Here is a 10,000-nt window from a genome sequence, read left to right on the forward strand (position 1 = left end):
TCTCGCGGCGATACCCGAGGACACCTTCCCAGAAATATCTGACTGGCTTTGTGAACAAGGAGACACCCCAATAGCGTATGACGCCCTCAAATCATATCTTCTGCAGCAGTACTCGCCGTCGCCAGCCGCCCGTATAGCAAAGCTTTTTAAGCTCTAGCAACAACCGTTGGAGGACCAAAGGGCTTCGCTTGCCCTCAGGGAAATGACCAGTATCGCTCGCCTTCAACCTGCCACAGACGGCTCTCCTCGTGAGGTGAACCTACTCCGTGCCCTTTGGATACGCCGTTTACCTGAACCTGTACGCGCTGCCATACCCGATGTCGATAGTTTACCCATAAAGGACTTGATGACCAAAGCCGACGCCCTTATGGACAGCCACTTCAAGACTTCCATCAACGCCTCCACCCCTGACGACGAGGATGCCTATACAACGTCAACCGAAGCTGACATGAATGCCGTAGGACATACACGCCTACCCCGTGACGTGCCGAAGCGGCGACACAGCCGCCCACCACCCACCAATCGCTCGCGCCCCAACGAACGACTTCTACAGCCACTTACTACCTCCCATCTGCCGCAGTTTTGCTACTACCACTTCCGCTTCGGGGCAACCGCGAAGAAATGTGCCAAAGATTGTCAGTGGCCAAAAAACGTGTAAGCAGGCCATCGCTTGTGGCGGTGGCCTCCCATGTTTCTAATCTGTTCTTGTTACAGGATGCAGGAACGGGCGTGCGATTTTTGGTAGACACGGGTGCTTGTCGTTCTCTTTTGCCAAGGAAACTCTTCAAGGCACAACGTAGTCTGTCTACATCGGCCGACGTCCGCTTGGTAGCTGCCAACGGATCTGTGATACCCACCTACAGTTACGAGAACCTCACATTATCGTTCAGAAACGGTAAATTCAATTGGAAGTTTCTGGTTGCTGACGTCACAATGCCAATCCTCGGTGCGGATTTCCTCTCTCATTTCCACCTTCTGGTCGATGTCGCCCACCGACGATTGGTCAACGCAGACTCGTACTTGTCGACACCTCTTCAACCTACCCCCTCTAACCTCGCTCTCCACATCAGCGCACCCACGGATGCCTACGCCCACCTCCTCACGTCGTACCCGGAAGTTTTCCGTCCAGAACTTCGCCAAACGCCCACGGTTCGTGCCAAGCACGGTATTTATCACCATATCAAGACGACGGGACCCCCAGTCTTCGCAAAATTCAGACGTCTGGCACCGGAACGATTGGCTGCCGCCAAACAGACGTTCGCCGAAATGGAGAAAATGGGCCATTGCCAAAAGGCCTCCAGCCCATGGTCGTCACCCTTACACATCGTTCTGAAGAAAGACGGCTCCCTCCGTCCGTGCGGGGATTACAGGTGCCTGAACATGCAAACAGAACCGGATCACTACCCCCTCCCAAATATTGCCGATGTAACCTCCTACCTGCACAAAGCGAAGGTTTTCTCTACGCTCGACCTCTTGAAGGGGTATTATCAGGTGCCTATGAACCCAGAAGACATCCCCAAGACCGCCATCACCACTCCGTTTGGCACATACACCTTCAATTACTCCTGTTTTGGCCTTCGTAATGCTGGGGTAACGTTTCAACGTCTCATGGATGGCATCTTAGGGGACCTCCCTTTCTGTGTATGTTATGTGGACGACATACTTGTGTTCTCCTCCTCAAAAGAGGAACACTTCCGTCATCTGCGCATCGTGCTCGACCGCCTGCAACAAAACGGCCTTGTAGTCCGGTACGACAAGTGTACCTTTGGCACCAACGAAGTGTCGTTCTTAGGGCACCGTATCACTCCTGAAGGAGTCCATCCCCTCCCTGAGAAGGTAGCAGCCGTTCAGAATTTCCCCGCGCCCTCGACCGTCAAAGCTCTGCAGGAATTCTTGGGCATGATCAACTATTATCACCGTTTTCTGCCAGCCATTGCCGCCACTCTTGCTCCCCTCTACGCCTCCCTCAAGGGCAAGCCAAAGGACCTGAATTGGGGTCACCTTCAAGAAGCAGCCTTCTGCAATGCAAAGAAGGCCCTATCAACTGCTGCGGCTCTCACTTTGCCTATCCCACACGCCCCTCTCCTTCTCTCCACCGATGCCAGCGACGTCGCTATTGGTGCAGTACTTGAGCAGGTGGTCAGAGGCTCGCCCCGCCCATTGGCCTTCTTCAGCAGAAAACTGTCCAAGGCAGAATCGGGTTATTCTACCTTTGATTGCGCATTGCTGGCGGTGCACTTGGCTGTCCGTCACTTTCGCCATTTTGTAGAAGGTACGCCCTTCGTCATTTGCACAGACCACATGCCTCTGGTGCACGCCTTCACTCGACAGTCTGACGCCTGGTCCGCCCGTCAACGCCGACATCTGAATACAATTGCACCCTCCAATACGTCCCTGGGAAAATGAATCCCGTTGCCAATGCCCTGTCAAGAAACATGTTGGCTGCCATTCAACTGGGATTGGATTACAACGCCCTGGCTGAAGCCCAATGACAGGATCCAGAGTATGAAGCTTGTAGGACATCCTGCACGTCCCTCCGTTGGGAGGATTTTCCCCTCGAAGACTCCAACACCACCCTCCTCTGTGACGTCAGTACTGGTAGACCGCGACCTTGGATTCCTGCTCCCATGCACCGACAGGTGTTTGATCTCATCCACGGCCTTTCACATCCCTCGTGCCGTTCTACTGCACAGCTGCTGAAGGCAAAGTTCATTTGGCACGGCATTTCTATGGATGCTAAGGATTGGGTCCGTGCCTGTACTTCTTGCCAAACTTCCAAAGTACATCGACACACTGATTCAGGAGTGGGCACCTTTCCTCAACCTCAGAGTCGTTTCGCACACATTCACGTCGACGTTGTAGGCCCCCTACTCACATCACAAGGACATCGTTACCTGTTTACCGTCATCGACCGCTCCACTCGTTGGCCTGAAGTTATTCCCATGGAAACTGCAACGTCCGCCTCATGTACATCTGCCTTACTCTCTGGATGGATTTCAAGATTCGGTATCCCTGAGCATATTACTTCTGACAGGGGAACCACTTTCACCTCTCAATTATGGACGTCATTAGCGAATCTCCTGGGCATCACCCTACATCAGACAACGGCCTACAACCCCGCTGCCAATGGAATGGTTGAACGTTTTCATCGCACCCTCAAAGCAGCTTTGATGTCCCGCTGCAAGGATTGCAACTGGTTTACTCAGCTTCCCTGGGTCCTCCTGGGACTAAGGACCACTCCTAAAGACGCCCTCGACGTCTCGGCAGCCGAAATGGTGTATGGCGACCCGTTGGTCATCCCTGCCGAATTATTTCCTTCTACAACCTCCTCCGACGATCTCCAGCGCATACGTCACGTCGTGGGAAAATTTACTCCATGCCGCCAGACTTACAAACCCCCAACGAAGCATCACATACTAACGGACTTGCACTCTGCAACGCACGTCTTCCTGCGCAACGACACCAGCAAGCCACCACTAACGCCCCCTTACACGGGCCCTTTCCTTGTGATCCGACGCGGTCCGAAAGCATTCCTCCTAAACATTCGGGGCAAAGAAGACTGGGTCTGCATTGATCGTCTAAAACCTGCTTATCTTCTGCCAGATGACCCGCCTACAGTTCGCCTCTCTAGATCAGGGCGCCCTATTTAACATGTACAGTATGTCATTTTTAGCCATGTACCAACCGTGTTTCACACAATTGTACATAATTCCTTTTGTATATATTATGCTTGTATCTTCGCTCTTCCCTCGCACTAAAACGAACATGAAAATTCATGTCTGGTTTTTCCTCTGTGATATTGTCTGTCTTGTGAACTTGTCATGTCCTGTTGCCTTGAGGTTTTATATATAAGGAGAGTGTTCCACAACAATATAACTCAGTCGTTTCCAATCTGCCTTTGAGTTCACACCCTTACTTGGCGCCGTCACAAGTCCTTCTCTCTGGTTAAGGCTCCTTTTTTCTTTGCTTACATAAACACCGGATATTCTGGCCAATTCTTACTACATTCTCCTCTTTCCTCATACAACTGACAACACTGAGATTACTAAACAATTCTTCCCTCAAGGGTTTATATACTGCACTGTGATTACTTGGTAGCTAGTTTCCACTGGGTAAGAGTAGAAGAGACTCTTTAACTATGGTAAGCTGCTCTTCTGGGAGAGGGGCACTCCAAAATCAAACCATTGTTCTCTAATCTGGGTAGTGCCATAGCCTCTGACCCTGGCCTTCCACTTTCTGGGATTAGAGTTCTGCTTTTCTATCTTTTTTCTCTTCCTCTTGTTTTTTGTTTTTAAGTTTTAATAGTTTATATGTGAAGGATTTAATTCAATATTGTTGCTGTTCTTGAAATATTTGATTTTGATTGATTATTCATCTCTTGTAACTTTTTTTATTTTTTTTTCCTTCCTCAATGTGCTATTTTTCTCTGCTGGAATCCTAGGGGTTATAACATCTTGTTTTTCCAACTACAATTATAGCCTAGCTTGTAATGATATATATATATATATATATATATATATATATATATACGCACATATATATATATATATATATATATATATATATATATATATATATATATATATATATATATATATATATATATACTGTATATATATATATATATATATATATATATATATATATATATATATATATATATATATATATATATATATATATCTGCGGTTGTGCATATATCACTATCTTCGTCATCAGCTGTTACGAGTCCACTGTAAAACAAAGGTCTTAGACATGTAATCTCTAGGGACCCATTCTGTTATTCTTAATGCCCATCTATTATATGCCATTCTCAATATATGTCCTGCCTATGTCTATTTCTTTTTCTTACATGTTGAAAAATTCTCTATAGTTTACTTTCGTACCCATGATGCTTTTTTTCTATCCATTATTGTTATTCCCATTATTATTCTTTCCATTATTCTCTAGATTATAACTAGTTTATTTACTAAGGCTCCAAGTTTCTGATGCATAAATTCAAACTGGTAAGACCATCTGATTAAATAACCTTCTTTTTAGAGAAAATGTCAATTTTCTTTTCATAATCTCATTTTGCTTACCAAAAGCTCTGCATCCAATGCTTATCTTTCTTTTAATTTCAGTCCCGTGTCTTGGGGAACACTTACTGTCTGTCTTAAGTATACCTTTACAATCTCTAGTCTAGAGATTCTCCCAAAACACTTATTTGTTTTCTCTCTTCCTTTTCATTGAACATTATCTTAGTTTTACTCATGTTCATTTTCAGTCCTACAATGCTGCTTTCTCTTTTCAAATCTTCCATCATTATTTGCGATTCCTCACATGATTCACTAAACACAACTAAGTCATCTGCAAACCTTGAGTTGTTAAAATGTATATATATATATATATATATATATATATATATATATATATATATATATATATATATATATATATATATATATATATATATATATATATATATATATATATATGTGTATGTATATATATATAAATATATATATATATGTGTGTATATACATACATACCTACATACATGCATACATACATACATACTGTATATGAGAGAGAGAGAGAGAGAGAGAGAGAGAGAGAGAGAGAGAGACTCACCTTATTGCCTTATTCTATGTTTGGGTTCCCCCTGGTCCCTCAGTGTGAGGCCTCTCGTATATCCACCAGAGTTGCTAATGCATCTTCCAGTGTATTTTGCATTTTCCAGTCTTGGATGGTCTGGGATACATCTTAGGTATTTATCGACCTTATTCTTAAACACATCTACGCTCACTCCTGATATGTTTCTTAGATGAGCTAGCAGCGCATTAAATAATCTCTGCATTATCGATGCTGGTGTGTTGTAGGTTAATGTACTGTGTGCCTTTCTTAGTTTTCCTGGTATAGTTTTGGGCACTAATAATCTACCTCGGCTTAGCTCCATGATGTTTTCAGTAATTCCTTCGATTTCCTTCCATGCTTGTATTATCATGTAGCGTTCCCTTCTTCTTTCTATACTGTATAGATTTAAAAATTGCAGTCTTTCCCAGTAGTCAAGGTCCTTAACTTCTTCTATTTTAGCAGTATAGGACCTTTGTACACACTCTATATGTGCAATATCCTTTTGGTAGTGTGGGTACCATATCACATTGTACTCGAGTGTACTACGTACATAAGTTTTGTAAAGCATAATCATGTGTTCAGCTTTTCTTGTTTTAAAGTGTCTGAATATCATTCCCATTTTTGCTCTATATTTAGCCAACAGTGTTGCTATTTGGTCGTTGAATAACATATTCCTGTTCAACATTACGCCAAGGTCTTTAATTGCTTCCTTGTTTGTGATTGTCTCGTTATTAGGTGCCTTGTATGCACATACCATTCCTTCTCTGTTTCCATAGTTTATCGATTCGAATTTACCGGAGTTAAGTACCATCCTATTTATCTCCGCCCATTCATATATTTTGTTTAGATCTCTTTGTAGTGAGTTCCTATCTTCATCACAAGTAAATTCTCTACTTATTCTTGTGTCATCGTCGAAACTTCCCACTACAGAGTTTTTAGGATTACAATCTATGTCTGAGATCATAATAACAAACAGCAGTGCAGCTAATACCATACCCTGTGGCACGCCAGATACTACCTGATCTTCATCTGATTTCTCGTTATTTGCAACCACTATCTGTTTTCTGTTTTACAGAAAATCTGTTACCTATTTTCCTGTTTCCCACAATATTATGCTTTCTCATTTTTTTCTCTAATATATTATGGTCTACCTTGTCAAAGGCTTTTGCAAAATCTAGATAGATCAAATCTGTGTCTTTTTCATTTATCATATTTTTGTATGTGTTTTCAAAGTGTGCTATCAGTTGGGTGTGTGTACTTTATCCAAGCACAAAACGGTGTTGACCTATATTGAACAAATTATTTTTAACCCAATGATTCATTATTTTCTTTTTTATTACCCTTTCATACACTTTCATAATACGTGATGTTAGACTAACAGGTCTATAATTGCTTGCCTCTAGTCTTGATCCACTTTTGAAAATAAGGGTTATATAAGCTAATTTATGTTTAACATATATCTCGCTCATATCTACACTTTGTCTTAGCAGTATTGCAAGCGGCTTTGCGATAGTGTGTGCAGTTATTTTAACAAAATTTCTTGAACTCCATCTGGTCCGGCCACCAATCCATTCTTAAATTTGCTTATAGCCTGCACAATATCTGCTTCATTATTTTTTATATCTGTTAGATATTCAACATTTTATTTCTCTCATTTCTGTTTCATTATTCTCATTCGCAATTCTTGGCGTTAACTCACTCTTATATTTATCTGCTAATATGTTGCATATTTCCTTTTTTTATTCGTTAACCGTCCTTCAATTTTTAGAGGGCCTATTTCTGACCTCCCTGTATTCATCTTTTTTTGCATAGGAGTAAAGTACTTTTTTTTTTTTATATATATATTTTGAAGTGTCCTTTCTTCTAATTCCCTTTTTTCATTTTCATTCGACTGTATAATCTTTTGTTCTGCATTTTCTATTTTACTTTTTATTTCATCATTTTCCATACATTTTTTTCTTTTGCAAGATTTTTCTTCCACTTTTTAATGTTTTGAAATAAGATTCATCTGTCTCTTGGTATGCATGTCTGAGGTTTATTGTTTTTTTTTTTTCAGTACATATTTTCAACAATTTTCTCCCGTATTTTGTACAGTATATCCGTATTTACCTGTATATTATCACTTACGATTACATTTTTCCAATCTTTGTTCAATTCTTCCTTTATTTCTGACCATTTTATATTCTTACTACAAAAATTATATTTTCCATATCCATCCCATCGTTTTGTGCTTTGATTATCTCTGCGATCACTTGCTTTGGAATGGACAATCAATTCTATAACATTGTGGTCTGAAATTCCCGTGTTATACACTATTATTTCTTTAACATAATTCACCTCATTCACAAATACTATATCTCGGATATTGTCCTTTCTTGTTGGAATGTGGTTTATTTGTTTCATATTATGTTCTAGTAGCATATCTTGAAGCTTTTCAAATTGCCTCTTATCTTCTGCGCTAGTATTACTCTCTTTTTTGTATGTATATATACAACCACTTTCTTCTATCCGTTCTTTCCAATCCACGAAAGGAAAGTTAAAATCTCCGGATAGAAGTATATTCCAGTCTTTATGGTTTCTACATATATCATCTATTTTTTCTATTACTATATCAAACTCCATAGTATTTGGGGGTCTGTAAACTACAATATTCACTAGTTTTTCATATTTGAATTCTACTGCAATTAATTCACATTATGTGTTTCTGTATTTTTCACAGACTTTTCCTTGATTTATGTCTCTTCCATATATTGCGGTTCCCCCTTGATTCCTATTTGTCCTGTCTGATATATATGTTTGGAAACCCTTTATCTGGTCATCACTGCCAGTCTCTTGGGAATACCATGTTTCACTTATATCTAATATATCTATTTCTTCAATCTGGATTAGTTCTTCTAAGAACTATATTTTCCTTTTAGAGTTACTCGTGACTAAACGCTGAGCATTCATCACTATTATGGTTTGTGTTTCATCCCCATTATTTAATATTGGTAAAAATATGGATTCTCCCATGCTTCCCTCCTGTTCTGATATGATGTTCTTTTCTTAATTTCCAGGAATTCTGCCATTAAAAAATCTAACTTTTCTATTATATTTGCTCTCTCCCTTCATATTTATTTTTGTGTGTATACCTGCAATTATCCCCATATCTGCACCAACCCCTGGCATTATAGATGCATTCTTTGTAGTTGGGCTCTAATTATGCATATTTGGGTTAAAAGGCATCATATCTTAGGGCCTTTTGTGCATAGCGAGGTATATACTCGGCTTGATTTTTTTTTCTTTTTTTGTTTCATTTTTGCTTTCATTTTTCTTTTCTGTTTGTTGAGTTTTCTTACTTTCATTCATGGTTGCAGGATGCATATTTCGACAATTTTCGTTGAATTTGCATCCTTTTCCTTCTTTCAGGTTTTTGCAGATTTTTGGATGGAGATCTCCGCATTCGTCTCCATACCCGTCTAAATAAGAACATTTACCTCATATTTCATAATTATGGCATATCTTTGGATACTTGTAGTAGCATCTTTAACCAAATCTGCAATTCCGTCTTTTCAGTGAATTGCAGACTATATCTATCTTTTTTTTTATTTTCTTGTTCTTGCTCTTCCCTAAAAATATGTAGGTCCGGGTAGAGTCTATTGGGTCTATTATTTGTTTCCATCTGATAATTTATTTCTTCATAAGTATGATGATGGATGGCATCATATGTTGTATCAATGATTACCTCTGCATCCTTACACATATCCTGTTCATTTTTCTCTTCTTCTTCTTCTTCTTCTTCTTCTTTCTTCTTCTTCTTCTTCTTCTTCTTCTTCTTCTTCTTCTACCTCCTCTTTATCTTCAACTATTTGCAGATTCAGTCTCGATTTAATTATATTTTCTATCCAGACTAAGCATGTTGAGAAGAATACCTTTGTGTCTTTATTTTTTATTTTATGTTGCGCTTCAGCACATGTAGGATGTGTTGGTACATGACATGCATCGCATTTCCTGATGAGATGTTGTGGATTAATAATGGAATACCACATCTTACATGTATTGCACTATTTTGGCATTCTTTTTTCCAATGCATCAATCAGCATATTCACCATACTGGACTTCTTATTGTTCTTTGATGGAATGTGTTGATTGATATAAACTTTCTTTATAAGTCTCTTCATCACCTGGATATTCTTTGGAATTTCTTCTATTATTTAGCTGACATTTTCCACAGACTTGCTCCAGTTTGTTGGATCATATTGTTTCAATATGTCTGCGAATATTTTTCCGTCACACTTGTTGGAGTTACTAGCGACCTCTGTTATCAAATGGTCGAGTTCTTGTTTCACCAAATCATGGAATTTAGTTTTGCTGATTGCAGCGATGTCCCTCCAAGCTTTACCTA

Source organism: Palaemon carinicauda, chromosome 17, assembly GCF_036898095.1.
Source record: "Palaemon carinicauda isolate YSFRI2023 chromosome 17, ASM3689809v2, whole genome shotgun sequence".
NCBI lineage: Eukaryota > Metazoa > Arthropoda > Malacostraca > Decapoda > Palaemonidae > Palaemon > Palaemon carinicauda.